This window comes from Elaeis guineensis, chromosome 11 (genome assembly GCF_000442705.2).
Source record: "Elaeis guineensis isolate ETL-2024a chromosome 11, EG11, whole genome shotgun sequence".
NCBI lineage: Eukaryota > Viridiplantae > Streptophyta > Magnoliopsida > Arecales > Arecaceae > Elaeis > Elaeis guineensis.
In genome coordinates, this window is record NC_026003.2 from 120,983,664 (window position 1) to 121,007,215 (window position 23,552).

At 42.4% G+C, this 23,552-nt stretch overlaps 1 long non-coding RNA gene across 1 annotated transcript; it reads left to right on the forward strand.

Annotated features, from left to right (window-relative positions):
• The first annotated feature begins 1,038 nt into the window (after positions 1 to 1,038).
• LOC140852467 (uncharacterized) lies at positions 1,039 to 16,787 on the forward strand. The gene is made up of 2 exons (XR_012135323.1): positions 1,039 to 4,155; positions 4,268 to 16,787. It is a non-coding gene; the product is annotated as an uncharacterized lncRNA (long non-coding RNA).
• Positions 16,788 to 23,552: the final 6,765 nt, after the last annotated feature.

Below are 23,552 nucleotides of genomic sequence, written 5' to 3' on the forward strand. Positions count from 1 at the left end.
TCGGAGTAGCTTTATAAATTGGATAGCTGGCTGGGTTGAATATTCTTTTTCTAATCAATGATGAATCTTTTCAATTGAAGATTCATCCTATTAGTTGCAATTCTAAACTAAACACGTAATGGGAAAAATTAAGTGCTATTTGGGCTTCAAGATCCCAACAGATATTGTGTATTTTTTTGGTATAAAGAAGACATTATATAATTTATCAGTCATTATTGTTCCAAGTCCATGATATTTCCTACTGCTAAAATTTCCTAGATTAAAAAAAAGTTACACATTTTATCTTTCTTTATGAAATATTTACTTACAAACAACATTTGACCGGCAATTTGTGATTTAGAAACATCAATAAATTTTTTTGAACCAAATCAATAAAACTAGTGGGCGTGGTAGATGGACCGGTGGTGGACTATTTCCTATAGAAAGTGCCACTAATCAAAGAAGGTAGCTACTTTTAGAAACTTTGAATCTATGTTAAATTTAAATAATAATTTGTCCTAAAGCATAAGCATCAGAAAAGATAAATCTTTATGTGCCCAACACCGTAGCTAGCATACACAATTAAGATAGTGTTTGATGGTCCAAATAAATTACCAAGATGATCTTAGATTATTGGTTATTTTTATTCCAGCATAATTTAATCCACGATAATTAAAGATTACCGTTTTTGATATGCTATATTTTATTGATAAAAAATCCTTGAATATCCATAAATAGGTTATCTTGTATTTCATAGGAACCAAGATCATTGATCTCATAATAATTGTTATTATAGAATTAGTTTTTTTATTTATGATTATAATATACTCTTATTTTAATACCATTTTTTTAATTTTGATTAAAAAAATAAGAAAAAAAAGTAATATATTAGATATTTTAATAATATAAATATAAAGCATAATAATATATATGTATAATATTGATATAGTATATTAGACATATTGATATATTTATTTTTTATCTCCAAATCTTAGTCAAGGTTAGGATGGTCTTGGACATCTGATTCTTAGAATGAATTTTTGACCATTGGATTGGACGGTGACTAATTTAAAAAATAAATAAATAAAAAATATTATCAATGTAGTATTACATCAGGCAATTAAATATGTAAATTTTGTCTTTTTTATCTACATCTTGGATGGTCGGTCCGCACCAGGCGCCCTTAAAAGTGGCCCTGAATTGATGGGCCTTTTGACAACCAAACCCGTCTATGTTAAGAGAACGGGTACTCCCTTCAGGGCGCCGCCCACGTGTTAATTAACGAGGCGTAGGTTCCACGCACCTTTCTGGTTCTCCAGGCGAGTGGCCTAAGCAACAGCAGCACTTCGCGTGCCGTCGGGAACATAGAACACGAACCCAGAACGTGATTGCACGTCCCTTGGTCAGACCCCACGCGTACCGTTGGCCTGGACGCAATTTCTTTAATTCCTCCTCTTTCTTGGAGAGCAAGGCATGGTAGGACTCGTTCTCTGTCCAGAATCCTCGTCTTCTCTTCTCTTATAAAAACACCCCTTCACCTACTCCTTGGTCAAGCTTAAGTCCTTCTCCTTCAATTTGCTTCGTCAATTAGTCATTCGCTATGGAGAAGCTGCTGGCCATGTCTATTCTGAGCTCAGGGCCGGACTTCTCTGGCGATGGGAAGGCCAGCGGATGGTTCAATAGCGGTTGGATTGGGAAGAAGAAGGATCATAAAGAAGAGGAGAACAGAGGCCGAGGCGTCAAATCCAGCACGTTGGACGTTCAGGCAAAGAAGAAGTTGGAGCAGCAGCAGCAGGGGAAGTCGAGGCCCCGGTTCGCAGTGGAGTTGGATGGGCTTCACTGCTTTGAGACTATTATTCCTCAATGATTCTCCTGTCCATTGATTGTTCCCGTCAGTTTTTTGGGAGATTGTTTTATTTATCGATTAAACTGCTGCCAGATTTGTAGCAGAGTAATACGGGCTGGCTGTAGATACCTCACTTTTGATAACAAACATATTTCTTTAGTGCTCCACGCTACCACCCTTGCGCTTCTTTTTACTTCCCTGTTAGACTGGATTTAGGATGGAATATATATAATTTCATCCAATCATGCATCTGATTATGTTTCACTCACACAAAACATATATCATATTTGACTATGATCGGTTCTGAGGCAATTAATTTGCTCAAATATGACCATCTCAATTGTTATTTGCAAGAACTTCAGAATTAAGTGTTTTGAACTTGGATTATCACGCCTTGGCAGACCCAAAATTCGAATTATATAGCAAGTTAATGGGGCTAGCTTTTTACTTTTGCCTTTTCCTGATACCTTCCCCCCGCGGTGAAGGTGCAAATTTCCCTCATTGAACAAAGTGGTAGAATCTGCGAAGGAAAGTACTTTCTTGCGAGGAAGGAAAGGGATCCGGCGAAGAAGAGATCGCACGAAACAATAATTAAAGAGAAATCATAAAATAAAAAGAAGAAAAAGGAAAAGAAAATAAGTGGGCACCCAGATTCTCTCTTCTCTATAAGAGTTGAAGGAAACCGGTCTCCACCACGACCAGGGCCATCTGAACTTATCTTCTTGTTCAACAAAATCCTCTGTTTTGCGATGGAGAAGCTACTGGCCATGTCAACTCTGTGTCCAGGTGCCATCTTCTCTGGCGACGGTGAGATCTCGCAAAGATGGGTTCTTAGCCGCTTGATGGGAAGGAAGAAGAGGGGTGATGAGAACAAGGAAGGGAACACCGAGATGCAATCATCAAGCGTTCGGCCGGATAAGTTACAGCACCAGGGGATGGGGAGGCTCTGTTTCGCGCCGGAGTTTGATGGGCTTCATTGTTTTGAGAGCATCGTCTCCTACTAAAATTTTTCCTTTCTCTATCCTTTTATAAGCTATGCTCTGGAGATTGTTTATCGAAGTCTTTAGTAGAGAAACGAGATCAGTCTTTTTATATGCATCATCTCTTTGTACTGGTTTTATAGAATACATCTATTGCCTTTAAGATGAAAATACCAGAATTGAAAAAGATTTCACCACTCGTATAGCTTTTCCATTATAATTATATTAGTACAAATGAAGAGAATTGGTTTCCCAGAGTTTTCCTCATCAATTTACAAGGACTATAGGAAAGTAACAGGACCCAGAATTAAAAAGAAAAGAAAAGAAAAGAACAAAAAAAATCTCATCTCAAACACTGGTAAGTTAAGAGGAGAGGAAGGTTTCAATAAGTTAGTAGGAGATGAGGGTCTCGAAGCAGTTGAGCCCGTCAAACTCGGGTGCGAAGCCCGGTCTCCCACCCCTCTGCTTCGGAGGATTGTTTCTGGACTTGGCCGGTCTCTGCTCCCCTTCCCCGGAGTTCCCGACCCTCTCAATTTTGGCCTTCTCCTCGCTTGTCTTCTCTTTCTGCATCATCGTAGTCCAGCCACCGGAGATGTGGACAGGAGTTGAACAGAGGATCGACATCGCCAGTAGCTTCTCCATAGCGAAGAGAAGGTCTAGAGTGGTAGCGGGTAGAGGTATTGCTCTGGTTTTGATGGAAGGAGTTGTTCGACCGGAGAAAATTGATGATTTGGTCATCGGGCGAGTGGGATGCTTTTATAGGCAGAGAGGATTCGCTCCACTCGCAGCAGGAGATGGGGACGGAAGAAAACGTGTTTCAGGGATTGGGTTCAGATGGAGGGCGTCCATTTAGGCGCTGGAACGGGCGTCTTCCTGTGGGGTAGGGGCCAAATTAGCCTTCCAGACGTCGCGTTGAGTGGGGTTTGACGGCAAACTTGTCCATACGGCGGCGACTGGAAGCGGTCAAATACACGCCACGACTATTCGACTATTCGACGATTCGATGAATTTGCGCTGAAGGCTGGTCGATGCTTATCGTGAAAGGTGCATACAATGATCTTGGCCTGGCCTTTCTTTCGGGTTGGCCTCAGCGTGAGCTGAGCATATCAATACTCCAGAGCCACTCCATGCCAATATAATGGGAAATATTAACCCCAGCTTCGTGCAATCTTCTGGATCCCAAGATCATCAGAAACAATTAATGGTGTGCAGTTATAAGACAATAGACAACTTCCAAATCCCTAAAAATTAGGCTAAGGATATCAGAGCATTACGCCCAATATATCAGAGACGACACCCTGCAGCCGTTCGACCCCCATCTACAAATACCGGTTCGCAAGGGACGCTAAGGTACGCACTTCATCTCTCTCACACTCACTTCATTCTATCTATTTTGGATCTCTAACTTGAACGTTCAAAACTTCTCGCCGGAACCACCTGCGGATCATGACTTGATTTGTAGATGGTGCCATCATTGTCCTGCCATCGCCACCCACCTCCAGAACGATCCAAACTGAGGAATCCGCAGCAACACCATCCTTCTTTCACTTGGAAGTTTTTTTCTTTAAAATCAATAATCATAATCTTGATAGGTATTCTTATTAGATTTTTAATTGAAAAAATATAAAATTAGATTTATTGGTTTTTAGATTTTTTTTTTTGTTTATTAATGTTTTTTCTTGTCTTTTTTTCTTTTGAATGGTTAATTTCTTGCTAATCAAATGTTGGTATATTTTATAATGATATGACCGTTATAATTTAGAAGTTGTAAATCACACGAGAATCCTAGATGATAACTATTGCTAGTGGATCCCGAATTGAAGTTGAGGTTGGCAACTCTAAGATGAATTGAGGTTGCCACTGCTACGAGAATTCTGTAGGAGAAAACCAAACTTGCAAAAAAAGAATCCCTTGCTAGAGGTGTTTCTAGCTGGAACCATCTAACATTCAAGTTAGACAAAAATCAATAAACAGTGAAAGGGAGAGAGAGGGGCTGGAGGTTGGCAACTTTAAGATGAATTGAGGTTGTCACTGCTGTGAGAACTCTCCAGGAGAAAGCCAAACTTGCAAGAAAAAAATCTCTTACTAGAGCTATTTCTAGTGGAAACCATCTAAGATTCAAGTTAGTCAAAAGCCAATAAATAGTGAAAGGGAGAGAGAAGGGCTTGAGAGCTTATCTGTGATCCCTTGCTTTCTCCTATCTATAAAAAGAGGTTTATTGGATGCATGTCTGGCCAGGATATCACCTCCCAAGATTTTTTCGGTACTGCACGATGCAGAAGAAAGAAAGAAGAAATAAAATAGAAAACAATCAAATACGTGGATCAGTCAAAAAAGACTCACCTCCACGAGGCGTGCAAACTTCACTATGAGAAAAAAAAATTACAAGAGGACATCTCACCTTCAACCCTCGTACATCCAATTTTTTTCTCATAGGAAGTTATCCCTCACAAAAGCTCTCTCTCTAGGAATATCTTCTGAACCCCTGAAGCGATCGCTGTTCGCTGTCAAAGAGCCCTACTCCTCTCCTCAACATTGCGTGTCTCTCTCTTTTTCTCCACGGGTTCGGTCTCCGCTGAAGCCCGTGCGCATCCACGAGACCATCAGCCACCACCCACCTCTTCTGTTCACGTTCACAACCTTTTAAAGGCTTTAAACATGGCTTAGATTAAGCTTAGGACTCCTAATCAGGCCTAATCAAGCTCATAAAACCTCCTAAGCCGTAGGATCGAGATCGAGATCAATCCACACCCTCCGATCACGCTCTGGTCCACAGAATAGTACCGTGGACCGTGCGAAAAGCATGAAAAATGCCCACGCGGTCTGGTCCATCGTGGATCAGAGAAAACGGGCTCCCAACGGCACCTCGGCGCACCTGGGCATGGGCCGCGCCCCGCACGCCCGGGCCTGCACTGCGACCCACGCACTCGGGCCTAGGTCGACCCACGTGCCTGGACCTGGGCCTATGCCACACCCCGCGTGCACGGGCCTGGGCCGGGCACCACACGCTGGGCCGCACCCTGCCGTGCCCAAGTGCGGCAGCTGTCGCCACTCTATCGGCCTATCGTCGACCGCTGGCGGTCCTCTGTCGCTCAGGATTTCGTGCCATCTTCAATCGTGCGTATCTTGATCATCCGGACTCCGTTTGGGATGATCTTGATCTCGTTGGACTCCATTTTTTATCACGGATCTCACTGTGGGCTTAATATAGATGAAATCTCAAGTTGTCAAATTCTAACAATCTCCACCTTAACTCGATATTCGACTTCCTCCTGACTCCGAGAGCTTCTGGATCTCCTCGCCCTCATGTCCTGAGGCAATCGCCTGCTGATCATAGATGGACAAACATGGGAGTCAAGCTAGACCACTCAATCCCATCTCCATCGTATGCTGTGCTCCTCTTGACTTGAGACCTACTCGGGGCATCATCCTGTAGTAATAGGAATCTCACCTTATGACGTCGCCTCTTATCCTTCCGAATCTTCTGTCTCGTGCCTGATTCACCTTCATCTGAAGCTCCACATCGCATTGGGCTCTCCGTCAGATAATAATGTCCTCTCCTTTTCTTCTTTTTCTCCAGAACAATCTTATCACCGCGTATCTCCCTCAAGATTCCTCCACCAGCTACCGTCCTGTAGCCTCTTGAATCCAGTCTGTTCAGTGAGATAAGATTCCGTCTGAAATCGGGTATGTATCGGACCTCTCCCAATCTCCTCACTGTACCGTCATGTGTCCTCCAGTTGACCATCTCGATGCTTCTAATCGCACAGCTCGATCCATCCGACGAATAAATAGTGTCCTCACTGTTCTCCAAGGAGTCAAACTGCTCCTCTTTGCAACATACGTGATGGGTACGTATAGAATCTAATATCTACTACTAAGAAGAAGTAAATACCTTATCAGATATCTCCAAGATATCTCTCTCTGAATCGCTACTGGCCGTCGCCACAGCAGCCATTGTCCGATCTTTGAGTTGAGAGCAATCTCTGGCTAGATGTCCTAATTCGTCACACCAGTAACATCTGATTTTGCTCAAGTCCCTCCTAGACTTAGACCGTCCTCATTGCGATCTCCGTCGCTCCGTCTACCACCTCCTGCTCTCCAAAAAATCATCAAAGTTGAGCTACCATCACTTGAGTTTAAAGCTGGGTTCTCCCTTCTGAGAACTTCATTTTGGAGTATTACCGTGGTGACTTCGTCCATCTTGATAGTGCTCTTCCCTACTAGAAAAGCAATCACCAAAGACTCGTATGAAGGAGAAAGCGACGCCAGCAAAATCAGCGCCCTGATCTTCTCTTTAACATTCTCATCAACGCTGAGGAGGTCAGTGAGGATCTTCTGAAAGTGACTTAGATGCTCCTGCACGCTCTGTCCCTTAGTCATCTGCAGCTAATAAAACTGCTTCCAGAGGAAAAGAGTGTTGGTGAGAGATTTCGTCTGTACAACTCGAGTTTCGACCACAGCACCGTCGGAGAAGTCTCGCTAAGCACATGGATCAGAACCTCATCCGCTAGCTACATGCAGATGGTACTCACCGCCTGCATCTGTAGACGTTTCCAATCCTGTACCTCCATAGTGGTCGGCTTTTTCTCGCATAAGAGAGCATCGATCAACCCTTGCTGGATGAGCACATCCTTCACCCTTGCTTGCCACAAGGAGAAATTACTTTTTTCATCAAACTTATGGATTTTCATCTTGATTGATCATGTCTTCTCCATCTTCAGTCTTGCTCACCACCGCTGCAATCTACATCCTTGTACCACCTCGCTCTAATATCACTTGTTGGGTGGATGTCTGGCCAGGACACCACCTTCTAAGATCTTTTCGGTACTGCGCGATGCAGCAAGAAGAAAGAAGAAATAAAATAAAAAATAATTAAATATGTGGATCAGCCAAAAAGGGCTCACCTCCATGGGGCATGCAAACTTCACTATAAGAAAAGAAATATTACAAGAGGAGATCTCACCTTTAATCCTCGTGCATCCAATTTCTCCCTCACAGGAAGTTATCCCTCACAAAAATTTTTCTCTAGGAAGACCCCCTGAACCCCTGAAGCGACTGCTATCCACTATCCAAGAGCCCTACTCCTCTCCTTAACGTCACGCGTCTCTCTCTTTTTCTCCACGGGTTCGGTCTCCGCTGAAGCCCTTGCGCATCCACAAAATCACCAGCCACCACCCACCTCTTCTGTTCACGTTCACAGCCTTTTAAAGGCTTTAAACATGATTTAGATTAGATTTAAGACTCCTAATCAAGTCCAATCAAGCTCATAAAACCCCCTCAGCCGTCGGATCGAGATCGAGATCAACCCACGCCCTCCGATAGTGCTTCAGTCCACGGAATAGTGCTGTGGACCGCACGAAACGCATGGGTAACGCCCACGCGGTCCATACGCCCGGCCGTGGACCACCCGATCCACCATGGATCTGAAAAAATGGGCTCCCAGCGGCACTTGGGCCTGGGCCGCACCTGCGTAGCATGCTTGGGCCTGGGCCGCGCGCCGCGCGCCCGTGCCTGGACCGGCCCGCGCGTCCCGCATGCCCGGTCCTCGGCTGGGCGCCGTGCGCTGGGCCATGCCCTGCCGCGTGCTGCCGTGCCTGGGCTGTGTGCGGCCGCACCGTCGTCACTCCGTCGGCCCGCCGCCAGCCACCGGCGGTCCTCCACCGCTCCAGATTCTGTGCCATCTTCAATCGCGCGTATCTTGACCGTCCGAACTTCATTTGGAGTGATCTTGGTCTCGTTAGACTCTGTTTTTCATCGCGGACCTCATTGTAGGCTCAATACGGATCGAATCTCGAGACATCAAATCTTAACAAGATCGAAGGCTGATTTTGTGATGAGCGGTGGCCACATCCATGGAGATCGCTCTTCGTGGGTCACACGTAGCCAGGATGAGCTATTATCTAATAGTTTTAAGCATCTTAATGATACCATTGTGATGATGGTATCGATCCTAGTCGTAACTACTGCTAGAGATCCTGATTCGATGTGATCACAATTCCTTCTTGTGAGTGGCCGAGGTTGATACATTGATAATATCTAGGGTACTCTCTCCTCGAGCATATACCGATGTCAACAGAATATCCCTGTATCAGTGATCATGCACCAAGATGGCTCAATTGGTAAAGTAAAATTGCCATGAGAGATTGGTGGCAGGTGCTCTATGCATAAAAATTAAAGTACGATCTAAAATTATTATGATCAGAAGATTCACTAGTTAACTGCTTTAAGACCTCTTAGTCATCCATAATAACCAGAGTAACCTATATCCTTCAATCATCCAAGACTAGACAAACAATGTTCTACTCTCTTATATGGCCGCGCATATGAACAAGTTGTTCAATAGAATCGCACGATGAAGTTTCCTTTTGGTCATGCTATGGAGCATCTAAAATTAATGCATTTTTATTAATGGAAGAGTTTAGAAAGTCCTAACTTGTGAAATCAGAATAAAGATTGATTAGGTGGTTATTTTCTAGCCTCCTCTTCAATCAAGAAAAAAAAAAGAGAGAATAAAGATCGATTAATATACAGAAGTTTGTGGCATGAAGAGTCTACCAAGAGGCTACGGTACAAGCAGTTGAAGGAGATATTACTGGAAGTAGAGAAGACAACTGTGAATAGAGCTTTGCTGTTTAACTGAGGCAACAATAGTCTGATCTCTAAAAAGCATAAGATATGTTGTGTCACAGTTGCGGCGAATTCAGCAACAAAGTAGAAGATACGCCGATTGGGTTCTTTCAAAAGGCACCAAAACACGGTAGCGGCTAAAGAGTCCCTTGCGAGAGATGTGGGATGTGAGATTAAGATCGCCAAGTACTTCAAAATTAACTTAGACCAGTAAGCAATATACGATAGGAGAGAGTCTCAATGAGCAGACTGCAAACCAAGAAAGAGTAAGGGCATTGTAACGGCAAGTAGTTAACATTTCCTCATAGGTTGCCATAGAAAGGACACCAGTCTTGTTCGTTCCAATGGTTCTTCGCAAGATTATCCGCTGTTAAAATCTTCTTGTGAATTTCCTCAAAAAAAATTCTTGTTGTGAAAGGAAAACCAGTTAAACACCTTGACTAGTTAATTTTTTCAAGGATTGGGGGTGTCTCCAGATGATGCAGAAATAACCCCCAACTGATGATCAGAAACTCGTAACTGCTCTCGAGAGATAGATAGACTTGTTCAGCGCAAGCCAAATTATATTATCAGCTCTATCAATGAGTTGATGCCACTTAAAATATTGGATAATTGAATTATTTTGTGGGGAGAGAGTCTGAAATTTGAAAGCCAAGTGCCTGCATTGAAAAAGTTCTAGGTAGAACTTCCAGGTTGCAGTTCTAGAGAGTGTAAATTGGGAAACTTTCTGCTGAGAGGATCATCGCAGGCCCGTACATCCATCAATACTCCAGAGGGAGGTCGATTGTCCATTACCCAGCGAGAAGGGTGTGCAATGGACGAAGAGTGATTGAACATTCAGAATGCTATATTAGAATTTGACGTCTCGAGATTTGATCCATATTGAGCCTACAGCGAGGTCCGCAATGATGAATGGAGTCCAACGAGCCTAAAATCACCTCAAGCGGAATTCGGATGATCGAAATACGTTCAATTGAAGTTGGCACGAAGTTCGAAGTGATGGAGGATCGGCGGCAGCCGATTGCAGGCCAGTGGAGCAGCGGTGGCGCGGCCGTGGGAGCGCGGCCCAGGCTCAGACGCGCTGGCTCGGGCGGGCATAGGCCCACGTGCGCGGGTGTGGCCCAGGCCCACGCGCATGCGGGATCAGGGGCCCAAATATCCCGATCCACGGTGGACCAAGCGGTGCATAGATGGGCACATGGACCGTAAGAGCGTTTCCCCATGGTTTCTCACGGTCCACTGTAGACTGGATAGTGTTTTCCTCTCGATTCTCGCCATCTACAGGTTATTTTGTGGACCACATCATGATCTAACGGTCTCGGGCGCTGCCGGTCACGATCTGACGGTTCTGAGAGTTTTCTGGGTGTTGTAAGGAGTCCGTTTCCTATTATTATACATTTTTATGCCTTTATAAGGCCCTGTTCACGAAACAATGGTGTGGTGTGAGGCTTTGTTCAGTAGAGAACCTAGGGAACAGAAGCGCGACGTCGAGAGGAGCAGGAGTAGGGCTTCACTCAGACTGTTTGATAGCAGACAGCGGTAGCTTCAAGGGTTCGGGGGTCTTTCTAGAGAGAGAACTTTTGTGAGGGAGAGTTTTCTGTGAGGAAGAGATTGGGTATACGAGGGTTAAGAATGTGATCTCCTCTTGTAATTTTTTCTCTTTTCTCATAATGAAGCTTGCATGTCCCGTGGAGGCGAACCCTTTTTAGCTGATCCATATATTTGATTGTTTCTGTTTTTTTTTGTTCCTGCTGCGACGTGCGGCATCGAAAAGGTTCTGGGAGATGGTGTCCTGGCCAGACATTCACCAACAAAGTAGTATCAAAGCGAGGCGATACCACGACGCAGATTGCAATGGTGGTGAGCAAGATTGAAGATGGAGAAGACAAGATCAATCAAGATGAAAATCAACAAGTTTGATAAAAAGAGTAATTTTTCCTTGTGGCAGACAAGGATGAAGGACGTGCTCATCCACCTAGGGTTGATCGATGTTCTCTTGTGCGAGGAGAAGCCGACCACCATAGAGGTGCAAGATTGAAGATGGCTACAGATGCAGGCGATGAGTACCATTTGCATGTACCTAGTGGATGAGGTGGTGATTCATGTGCTTGGTGAGACTTCTCCGACGGTGCTGTGGTCGAAGCTCAAGGAGTTGTACATGGCGAAATCTTTCACCAATACTCTTTTTCTCTGGAGATAATTCTACCAGCTGTGGTGACTGAGGGGCAGAGCGTGCAGGAGCATCTTAGCCACTTCCAGAAGATCCTTACCGACCTCCTCAGTGTTGGCAAAAAAGTTGAGAAAAAGATCAGGGTGCTGGTCTTGCTAGCGTCGCTCCTTCCTTCGTATGAGTCCTTAATGACTGCTCTTCTAATGGAAAAAAGTACCATCAAGATGGACGAGATCACCATAGTGATTCTTCAGAATGAGATTCTCAGGAGGGAGAACCCAACTTCGAGCTCAGGTGGCGGCAGCTCAGCTTTGGTGGCTTCTGAAGGAGTAGGAGGTAGTAAATGGAGCGACAGGAGATCACGACGAGGACGGTCTAAGTCGAAGACGAAAGACTTGAGCAAGATCAGATGTTATTGGTGTAACGAATTGGAGCATTTAACTAGAGATTGCTCTCAACTCAGGGATCGGACGATGGCTACTGCAGTGACGGCCAGTAGTAATTCAAAGAGTGATACTCTGGAGATATCTGACGAAGTATCTACTTCTTTCTAGCATTGGATTTTAGATTATACATGCATCTATCATATATATTGCAAAGAGGAGTAGTTTGACTCCCTAGAGAATAGTGAGGATACTATTTATCTATCAGATGGATCGAGTTGTGCGATCAGAGGCATCGAAACGGTCAACTGGAGGACACGTGATGATATAGTGAGGAGATTGAGGGAGGTCTGATACATACTCGATTTCAGGCAGAATCTTATCTCACTGAGCAGACTGGATTCGAGAGGCTACAGGATGGCAGTTGGTGGAGGAATTCTAAAAATTTTGCATGGCAATAGAATTATTCTGGAGAGAAAAAAGAGGACAAGAAGACATTACTACCTGACAGAGAGTCCAGTGCGAGGTGAAATTTCAGGAGCCAAGAGGAGCTCAGAGCGAGGTGGAACTCTAGATGGAGATGGATTGGGCACGAGACGTGAGACGGGAGGATGAAAGACGATATCACAAGGTGAGATTTCTATTGCCGTTGGATGATATCCCGAGCAGGTCTCAGGTCAGGAGGAGCACAGCATACGACGGAAATGGGATCGAGCAGCCTGACTGGACTCTCATATTTATCCATCTATGATCAGCAGACGATTGCTCTAGGACATGGAGATGAGGAGATCCAGAAGCTCTCAGAATCAAGAGGAGGCTGAATGTTGAGTCGAGATGAAGATTGTTAGGATTTGACATCTCGAGATTCGATCTATATTGAGCTCACAGCGAGGTCCGCGATAACAAATAGAGTCCAACAAGCCCAAGATAATGTCAAACGGAGTCTGGATGATCGAGATATGCTTGATTGAAATTGGCACGAAGTTCGAAACAGCGATGGACTGGCAGCGACCAATGGCGGGCCGACGGAGCAGCAGTGGCGGGGTTGCACGTGGTAGCGCATGGCCTGGCCATGGGAGAGCTGCCCAGCACGCAAAGCACGGCCCAAGCCCAGGCGCGCGAGTGCTAGCGCGGCCTAGGCCCACGCACGCGAGAGCGGGCGCAGCCCAGACCCACGCGCATGCGCGCACGAGATCAGGGGCCCGGATATCCCGATCTACGGTGGACCGGACGATGCACAGATGGGCGCGTGGACCGCGAGGGCATTTCTCCTCGGTTTTTCGCGGTCCACCGTGGATCGAATGGCATTTCCCTCTCAATTCTCATGGTCTACGGATTATTTCGTGGACCATGTCGTGATCTAATGGTCTTGGGCGCTGTCGGTCACGATCTGACAGTTCTAGGAGTTTTCTGGGTGTTGTAAGGAGTCTGTTTCCTATTGTTATACATTTTTATGCCTTTATAAGACCCTGTTCACAAAATAGTGGTGTGGCATGAGGCTTTGTTCGATAGAGAACCAAGGGAACAGAAGCGCGGCGTTGAGAGAAGCAGGAGCAGAGCTTTATTCAGACTGTTTGACAGCGGACAGTGATTGCTTCAGAAGTTCAGAAGGTCTTCTTACAGAGAGAGCTTTTGTGAGAGAGAATTTTCTGTGTGGGAGAAATTGGGTGTACGAGGGTTGAGGGTGTCATCTCCTCTTGTAATTTTTTCTGTTTTCTTTTAGTGAAACTTGCATGTCCCGTAGAGGCGAATCATTTTTTGGCTGATCCATGTATTTGATTGTTTCTGTTTTTTTTTTTTTTTTTCTGCTACGACGTGCGGTATCGAAAAGATCTTGAGAGATAGTGTTCTGGTCAGACATCCACCAACATGCTATTCCAAAATGGAGAAGCAACATTAGAGGGGAGATAATAATAGAAAAGCCTTGTGTGCCCTGCTATAGCATATCTTTGAAATCAATTTTCTGCAGGGATTGTCTTCTTCTGGACATTACCTGTTCCAAAAAGGTCTGTTTGAAAGTATTGAGATTGATGATTCCCAGGGCACCAAACTTTCTGGGGCAGCATATCCGCAGCTGGACAATGACCTCCCAGACATTGATCATGGCCCTTCAATAAGAAAGCTCTTTGGAGCATGTCAATTTTGCAAATGACCTTTTCGGGAAGAGCAAGGTTTAACACCCAATAATTTGGAATGGAGCTCAGGACGACATTAACGAGGGTTCAATGGCCTCCAGTACATAGAATTATCCATTTTCCACGTGGCAAGCCGTTTGTCAGTCTTGTCAATCTAGAATGTCCAGTCATTTTTCCGTGAGCTAGAATGATAAAGGGGAATTCACAGGTAATTAATGGGGAGCTTAGTTGTTCTGCATCCAAGAAATGAGGCAAGTATAAAGAGAGTGAGCTATGTTGATGCCAATGAGTTTGCTTTTCTCAAAGATAATTTTGAAGCCAATCATTAGTTCTGACAAGATACCGTGCATTAGGGAAGGTATGATTGCACCCTTAGTTCAAAAGAACAATCAGTGTCATCATTACACTGGAGATACTGTTAATATAGAATGGAGACTCAGCAAATTCTCAAAACAGTTTGAGCCTTTTATTCTTAAGTAGTTTGCGGCAATGATTCGGGCTGTTTGGAAGGAGAAAAATGCTTGGATTTTTTTTTTTTAACAAGCAATCCTCCATCACTTCTATTGCTTATGCTGATCTTCAAATTTTCAATGCATTATCTATTCTATGCAATCAAAAAAAAAGCTGCTAGTTTTCTTAAGAATTAATTTGGAACAAAATCAAGAATATTCCTTACTCTCTTTCTATTGTTCGAATTTCATTGCGGTTCTTATTATTCATTCCTTTATCTCTCTAACTAGTCTTGTTCTTCCTTCCGCGATGTAAATTCTATTATCTTTATTAATAAAAGCTGGGTGGTCCTTTTAGCCTCTCTTCATCATCAAAAAAAAAAAAAAAAAAAGGCAAAATGTACTAATGTGGCTGGGCCCAATGCTAGAGATCAAGTTGTCAGAAGCAACCTTTTGGAGTCCAGTACACCAGCAATGAGAATGAATAGTAATGGGGAGAGAGGGCCTTCTTGCTAAAAGCCCCTATTGTGATGGATGCATTTCTCATTTTCGCCATTGATCGACAGGAATAGTTTGCTAGTGTAGAGGCTGCAAGAGATACAAAATCACCACTTAACGGCCCCAAAACATGTAGCTTTGAGTAGATTGTTTAGGAAATTTCAGTAAACCCTATCGAATGATTTTTTTTTTTTTTTTTTAATCGAGCTTGTACATGATACCCTTTGGCTTCGTACACTTGCAAATGGAAAGAGTTTTAGTGGCACTAACAAAGTCATCAAGTATAACTCTGTCTTTGATGTATGTTGATTAGGACCTGGAAACAAGACAGTCGACATGTCCATAGACTGTTTAAGAGAACCTTGGATACAATTTCCATGATTCTATCGATGTGGCTTATTGCCTGTAATCTCTACCTGTAGTGCAATTTTCTTGGTCTAAGGGTGGTGAAAGTGCAATTCAACCTAATCAGATGTACTGAAGTAGTACCGATGTCTTGGAAGAGTCCAACAAAATCTGGTTTGAAAATGTTCCAAAATGCTGGAAAGCCATCGGTGCCATGGGCCTTGTCATTGTCCAGCCGAAAGACTGCCTCTTCAATCTCATCTTCACTGAAAGCTTTCGCCTTTTGAGAGATTGGAAGGACTCTTCTCAAAGAGTTGTTGCTGGGTTGCGCTACTGCCGTATGATGATGCAAGCTTTTAAATGCCAAAGAGATAAGAAGCAAAGGCGTATAACTTACCATAATAGAAACAACAACCAATAGCAAAACCACAATAATCACCATCAACCATATGAGCCATTATTATTTTATAATTTTAGTTAGTTGCAGTATTCAAAACCTAAGTTGCAAAATCTTCGTCCTAACAATACGAACCAAAAGAAACCCAGTAAGCATCTGTGATAAACCGGAATATTGTTGTTTCGCCGGTAACCGATACCTTCCACTTGTGCCGAAAGCGAACTCTTTCACGTGAGCGGCGCCACCAGCTTTCCGTGCTCTCCTAGGCGTACTAGGGGTCTACCCTAAAAAACAAGGAACCAAGGCAGTGCTTGCGTGAAAGGAACCAGATCCGGTCCCACGCACCGTTTGCTTGGCACTAGGATTCCTACTCTCCGTCGAACTAGGACTGCAATAAGGGTTCAATCGAATTCTTAACCTATAAAGAGGAAGCTCTTCTCTCTCCCAGAATCGATCGCCTTCGCCTCAGCTTTTACTTCTCTCCCAAAGCTTTAGATCACCCTGTTCTGCCATGGAGAAACCTCTGGCATCGTCTTCTCCTTGCCCAGGTCCCAACTTATCCTCTGACGATGATAAGTTTTCCCAACGATGGCCTTTTCGTCGCTGGATTGGGATGAAGAAGGGAAGAGATGAGAATAAGGTAGGGAACGCTGAACCAAAATCTTCCCGTGCGTCGATAAAGAAGTCGCCGCAGGAGCAGCAGCAGCAAAACGGGCTGATGCCGCTACGGTTCGCGCCACAGTTCGATGGGCTTCACTTGTTTGAGACCATGGTCTCTCATTAAGATCTCTCTTTCATTATTTCGTGGCGTCTTTTTATTTTTATTTTTTTTTAAAAAGAAGTCTTTTTGTCCTTCTTGTAGCTACCTCTAGGGAGATCTTCGATTGATTAAGTTGTTAGCAGTGAAACTATATGTTAAGAAGCAAGAGTGTTGATTCTGTAGGGTATTAAGTTTAATTATAGCATGATTCTTTATTTGCTGTCTTCTCGTTTTCAGCCTGGAAATCCATAACAGGATTTCTCTCCAGAAAGATAAAGAGCTTTTAAAAAAAAAAAAAATCAGTTGCTCAGATATCGTATGACTAAACATAATTAATTATATGAGCAAATCTGGCATTGAATTCCCAGTCTAATTTTTTTTATTAGACATGCAAGAACAAACAAATTGAATCAGCCCCCGCTTTTTAAAGTTAGTGACTCATTGAGTAGGTGAGACCACAATCCAAATATTTGGAACGTTTTAGTGGAGCCGCGAGGGATAGAACCGCGACGGGTTCATAAATCAGTCGGAAATAAATCTCGAAGCAGTTGAGGCCATTGGTCCCATGCATGGTGTCCAACTAATCCCGCGAATTCAGCATCCATCGGCCTCCAATCACTACTCTTTTCGATCCTTGCCCTCCGCTCGTTCCTGGTGGTTGGAAGAATATACTGTTGTTCTGTACAGCTTGGACATTTAACAGAGGGATTGGAGAATACGCATAGACGCAACCGTGCTGTAATGTAGTATTTCTTTTTTCTGCAAATTTTAAAATATTTTTTTTTCTGATTGAAATATTTAAAGATAATTTACATGGATGGAAGTAACGAGATTTGGCTGGATTAAATTATCCCTTCAGACGTCTGCAGTGGTTTATTTGTCGTACTGTCACGATGCGCAGAGGTGCCTGTGATGATCTTGGCCTTTATTGGTCTTTCTTGCCAACTTGAGTTCAGTGGATCAGCATCTTTCTCTCTCTTTTTTTTTTTTTTTCAAAAATAAGCTGACATCTTTTTTTTATTTAAAAATTTAAAAAAATAAAAAAATCTGAATCTTGATGGCGATATTGTAATTAGATTTTTAATAGAAGAAATATAAAATTAGATTCATTAGTTTTCTATTGGTATATTTTTTTAAATATAACGATATGATTGTTATATTTTAGAAATTATGGATCAAATGAAAATCCTAGACGGTAATCACACATCAAGATGGTTCAATTGGTAAACTACCATGAGATTGGTCACTGGTGCGCTATGCATATAAGCCAAAGCATGAGATCTAAAATTGTTATGATCTAGAAGTCAAAAGATTTACTAGTTAACTACTTTAAGACCTCTTAATCATCCATAATAATCAGAATAATCTATATCCCTTAAGCATGTAAAATTAGACTATGTTCCACTCTTTTATATGGCCATAGCTATAGCTTTGTGCGTATAAATAAGTTGTTCAATAGAATTCCATAATGAATTTCCTTCTGATCATGTTACGAAGTATCTAAAATTAACGCTTTTTCTGTCAATGAAAAAGTTTAGGAAGTCCTGACATATTATATCAGAGTAAAGGTTGATTGATATATAATAGTTTGTGGCATGAAGAGTCTACCCAGGGTCGAAGGCAGTTGAAGGAGATACTACAAAAACCAGAGAAGACAACAGTGAATATAGTTGCGTTTTAATGGAGGTGACCGCAGTCCAATCTCTGAAAAGCATAAGAATATGTTGTCATGGATTCAGCAACAAAGTCGGCTATGCGCTAATTGCATTATTTTCAAAGGCACGAAAACATAAGAGCTGCTAATTAAGAGTCTCTTGCAAGGGATATGGGATGTGAGATTAAGATCTCCGAGCACACCAAAATAAACTTAGACTAGTAGGTAATGTAGGATTGGAGAGACTAGTGAGTAGATTTCTAACAAACAAAAAGTAAGGGCATTGTAATGGTAAGTGGTCAACGGTTTCCTCACAGGCACCATACATAAAGGACAATGGTCTGGTTTGCTTTGCCCTAATAGTGCTTTGCAAGATTATTGGTGGTTAAGATATTGTTGTGAAAGGTAAGCTAGTTAAACAAGACACTCCGATTTCGATTCTGATCACTAACCAAACACTTTGGATGATTTGACGATTTCGATTTCGATTTCAATTCATTTTCATTTTGATTTCGATTCCGATTTCAATTGCAAACTAAATACCCCTTGACTTCTGTTCAATAAAACTTGGGTCGCCTTGTTTTTCTGACCTCCGTTATCATCAAGAAAAAAAAGAAAAAAAAAAATTTAAGGATAAGATGATAGGCCAAATGCAGAAACAATTCGATCATCATAGCATTTTTTTCACCTGCTTGGAAAGACATTATGAGATATCTTGGTGCCTTCTAGAAGTACTGCATGTCTTTTACGCTGGCAATTGGCATTAACATTCATTTTTGGGAAGACTCTTGCTTGCACTCCATCCCTTTGGCTCCTCTCTTTGCAGATTTGTAGCCGTTCTTGATAGCGAGACTTGTTTGGTAGTGCAACTCAATTTATACCATCAGCTCTATCAATGAGTTGTACACCGCTTAAAATATTACGTAATATTGCGATCAATCCCCGTGAATGTCTGATTTCGATGAAGAATTACCTGCAAAATAAATTTACTGGTCGGAATTTGTCTAGCGAGGACCCTCCGATATTTAAATCAACGGGGAGTAATGAACAAGCAATTGTAAATAGAACTTGATAGATTTTTGGCCCAAAGATTGTTCTTACCATCGCTATTCCCTTACCTCCCATTTATAGACGATTCGTGAGTCGTGGTTGAGCAAGTGGGATCCCGCTTATTATGATACTAAAGAGTAGTTAATCCATATTATCGGACCATAATTATGAAGTTAGTTGGCAGTTTGTGCCCACTAACGATCATGGTATGCAGTTGTTGGTCAGCGATTTTGATATACCGACTAAGGCTACAAATGGGTCGGGTTGACCCATGACCCGACCCGATCCGATCCAAACTATTTTGAAGGATTTCTGGATCGGATCTAGATTTACTGAATTTTGATCCGATCCGACCTGATCCATAGAGACTTTTGAGTTGATTTGAATTTTAAGATAAATGATCCGATCCAATCCGATTCGACCCGAACCCATCCCTTATCTCTCTTTGTTCCTATATTACATGAATGTTAATTTTAATCGAGCCTGCTTTAATATCTATTCTTGAAAAGGTATTCTATTGATTTTTAGATTCTTATTTTTTAAAATTTTGTTAAAATATTTTGAATTTGGATTAACCAAGTCAGGAGCAATGGTGAGATAAATGTAATTAGACTTTTTGGATTTATAGGTGAAGAGTGTGGGACATGGGGGCTCTAATAATCTCATATATCAAGATCAAAATTTATAGTGCAAATAAGGTTTATTTATAAATCTTCTACTTATCAGTTTTGTTATTAATAACTCAGATCCGAATCGGCCTAAATCCGGACCCAAATCGGATCCGTATTTTATGGATCGAGACTGGATTATACATGAACTCGACCCGATCTGAATGATCTATTGTGTCAAAAAATTTGATCATGAATTCGATCCAACTCAATCCGATCTTCTGTTGGGCTGGGTTTGGATCCAATATTTAGACCCGATCAAGAAATCGGATCGAATCGAGATCACTCATGATCCGATCCGACCCTACTTATTTGCACCCCTAATACTAACTGGTCATCGGCTTCTCATGTTTTACACCGAAGAGTCATCGATAGTACAGTATATCGGATCATTTGGATTAGTTATCATCTGAGAAGGTGATCGGGAGTTACCGATAGGCAGTCAGCTAACTGACAGGCAGTCGGCCATCCTTTATGTTCTATGATGCCGATAGATTATTGAGGTGATGAATCTTATAGATGCTATAGTCAAACTGGTAACTCCCATGACGGTCTAATTTTGATGATTAGTTGGATCATTCGGTCTGACATCCATTACCGACACGAAATTGGGGATGGCAGATCCGATTATCCCAACAGGTAAGTTGCTAGGGAGAGTTACTCTAAAATTTGCAAGCCAGCATTGAAAAAGTTCTCGGTAGAGCTTCCAGGTTGCGGTGCTAGTGTGTGTAGATTGGGGAATTTTCTACTGATAGGATCATCATAGGTCCACACATCAATATTCCAGAAAAAGTGAATGAATTTTCAGAATGCTATTTCAAATTGGAAAAGCAATGGAGAAGGCACGATCAAAGATGAGCCTTGTGTATCCTGTTATAGTAACTTTGCAATCAATTTCCTCGAAGGATTTTTTACTTCTAGACAGAACCTGTTCCACCAAGGTCTGGTTGAAAATGTTGAGGTTGATGACTCCTCAAGAAAAAAGAGAAAATGTTGAGGCTGATGATGCCCAGGGTATCAAAAATTTTAGGGCGGCATATGTGCAGCTGGACGACGACATCCCAGACATTGATCTTGGCCCTCCGGTAAGAAAGCTCTTTGGAGCATGTCAATATTGCAAATGACCCATTTGAGAAGAGCAACGTCTCACATCCAGTAATTTGGAATGGAGCTCAAGATTGCGCTAAGAAGTGTTAAATGCCCTCGATAGAGTTATCATTTTTCCACATGGCAAGCTTTTTGTCAATCTTGTCCATCTAGAATGTCCAGTTATTTTTCCTTGAGCTAGAATGATGAAGGGGAATTCACAAGTAACTAATAGGGAGCTTAGAGGTTCTGCATCCAAGAAATGAGGCAAGTAAAGAGATCAACTATATCGATGCCAATGAGTTTGCTCTTTTCAAAGTTAGTTTTGAAGCCAATCATTATTTCTTATAAGATCACATTGTTTCAAAAGAATATAGGACGCACTTTCAACATAGGGAGATGAAGAGCATTAGTAGCTTAGCTTGTCAAAAAATTGGTGTCATCAGCATACCGAAGGCACTGTTAGTATCCACTGATGTGGCTGGGGCCAATTCCAGAGGTCAGGTTTTGGGAAGCAGCCTGTTGGAGTCCAGTACAATGGCAAAGAGGATGAATAACAATGGGGAGAGAGGATCTAATGCTTAAGGCCTCTATTGTATGAATTGGTTTCTGTTCTCGCCATTGATAAGTAGGAATTGTTTGCTAGTTTGCAGACAGAGATACACAAGAACGCCATTTAACCCCAAAGCCTGTAGCTTTGAGTAGATTGTTGAGGAAATTCCATTTAACCCTATCAAATGATTTTTTTTTTTTTTTTTAAGATCGAGCTTGTATATGATACCTTGTTGCTTCAAACGCTTGCAAATAAAAAGAGTTTTAGTGGCACTAACAGAGTCATCACGTATAACTCTATTTTTTATGCTGACTAGGAGCTGGAAACAAAACAATCAACGTGCCTATATTCTGTTTAAGTGAACTTTGGACAAAATGTTCATGACTTTATTGGTAAGGCTTGTTGTCTGAAGTTCTAGAGCAGTCTGGTTTTCTTGGTGTAAGGGTGATGAAGGTGTAATTCAAATCTAACTTTAGCACAGTCCGGCTTTCTTGGTGTTAGGGTGATGATGGTGTAATTCAACCTCGTGAGATCTACCGACGCATTATAGAGGTTTTGGAAGAGTCTCAGAAAATCTGGTTTGAAAATGTTCCAAGATGCTGATAAAGGGAGATGGGTAAGCCATCGGTACCAGGAGCCTGGTGTTTGGCAAGCCAAAAGATAGCCTCATTAATCTCATTTTCACTGAAAGCTGTGTCAAATTCTGAGAGATTGGAAGGGCTCTTCTCAAAGGTTTGTTGCCAGCTTGTGCCACTGTTAGAGAGAAGAAGCAAAGGTACAAGAATAATAGCAATAACCTACTACTAAAGAGGGAAAAAAAAAAGCCAACAACAACAAACAATAGAAAAAACACAACCATCACCGTCAAGCATATATATATATATATATATTGAGCAAATCTAGCATTGAATTCTCGCTGGAATTTTCTCTGTTAGACAATGTAACAACAAACTAATGGAATCGGTCTTTCACTTGTTAGCTAATGACTTGCATAGAGTAGATGAGACCACGATCCAGATACTCGAAACGCTATATTGTAGCAGTAGGAAATAATGACTTGCATGACATCTGAGTTTAAGCATAGTTATCGTAGGACAGTACCATCACCTAACGTAGAGACGAATTAGTGCGGATGGGCCGATCCAGCCACGAGCGGAGACCGCCAAGGGCCGAGTCCGACCCACCCACGACCAGGACCTGTGACGAGGACCGTGATCCGTACCCTTTGGTTTGAATGCTGAAGGGCGACGCGTTCGTCTTGTCACGAGTACGGGATGCGTGTTTGTGTGGCAGCGGATGCTGATGCCCTAAGCTGGAACCGTGGTGTTGTGTAGTGTTTCATTTTTTTATGAATTTAAAAATATTTTTATCAAAATATTTAAAAATAATTTTGGTACCTTTGCATGAATGGAAGGAACGAGATTGGGCTGGACCAAGTTGTAGAGAGAGCTGAGAAGACCATAGAGGTTTCGAAGCACCTAATATTTATTTAGGAATTGTTTGGATCATACAGCAAGATTAGGTTAGATTTTCTACTAAATTTATGGATTGAGCAGCCTATTTGGTCATGGCCTATCTCGACCCAATACATCTTAGCCTGAATCCTTTGATATTTTATGTTTTTTTTTTTTTTTATTTGTTCCAATACTTTTTTGTATTCTTTACTAAAGCTGCATAGATTTTTTTTTATTATTATTCTTTGATTTCTATTTAGTAGGTTAAAATCCGTAGAATAGCTAACAAATAAATAATCACATAGAGTTTTAGTTTAGCCATCAATGCTCACGTCACGCCGCTCCAGTCAAAAAAGAATAGCAACAAATTGGCGCTAGAGACAAAAGTCTGCTAATACCGTTAGCTATCAGGTCGGGATGCTCCGCATGCCAGAGATCCTCTAGAGCTTCGATGGATTTCACGGAGGGTTGAAGCGGAGATCGAGTGGGGCTGATGGTTGTCCAACGATGTAAAT